This window comes from Cebus imitator, unplaced genomic scaffold (assembly GCF_001604975.1).
Source record: "Cebus imitator isolate Cc_AM_T3 unplaced genomic scaffold, Cebus_imitator-1.0 Scaffold443, whole genome shotgun sequence".
Classification (NCBI taxonomy): domain Eukaryota; kingdom Metazoa; phylum Chordata; class Mammalia; order Primates; family Cebidae; genus Cebus; species Cebus imitator.
The window spans coordinates 418,235-418,957 of record NW_016107758.1 but is presented as its reverse complement, the minus strand read 5'-3'; positions in this window follow the sequence as shown (position 1 = coordinate 418,957).

The window sequence follows — 723 nt, the reverse complement described above, 5'->3', positions numbered from 1 at the left end:
CCCTCCTCCTCCCCCCACAGCCTTTATCCCCTCCCCCTCCTCTACTTCACTCCCTCATCATCCCTCAGGACCCAGCCCTAATGCCGGCACCCCAAGCCTTCCTTGACCCTCAGCAAGGAGGCTCCGGACCAGCTGCGCGGGCCGTGCCCACGAACTGTGGTTCAGGTCTGCTGCAGGCTCGTTGACCTCTCCAGCGGTGGCTCTTTGCTGGTGGAAGAGCCTGTGGTGCCGTGGCCAGGGAGCCATGTGGGAAGGCCCACAGCTGTGACCTGTGTCCCTCAGCTTTGTGCACCTGCTTCTCCAGGATGCGGCCCCTTGAGGGCAGGCCTGATGGACCACCCCGTTTCCCGTGAGACCTTGCGTAGACCTTACTGTGGACACCGGACACGGGCAGCTGAACCTGATAAAACATGAAATGTGAGATGTTTCTAAAATCTCCACATGAGCTGCCCACAGCTCCTCTGAGGGAGGCTGTCTTCTCTTACTGTGTGCCACGGCAGAGCTCCCCTACCCTTGGGAACAAATGCCAGCGTGCCCTGCAGCCTGGCACTCCTCAGTCCCCCACTCTATCCAGGGAACATTTGCCAGGGTGCCCTGCGGCCTGGGGCTCCTCAGTCCCCCACTCTGTCCAGGGAACACTTGCCAGGGTGCCCTGCGGCCCGGGGCTCCTCAGTCCCCCACTCTGACCAGGGAACACTTGCCAGGGTGCCCTGCGGCCCGGGG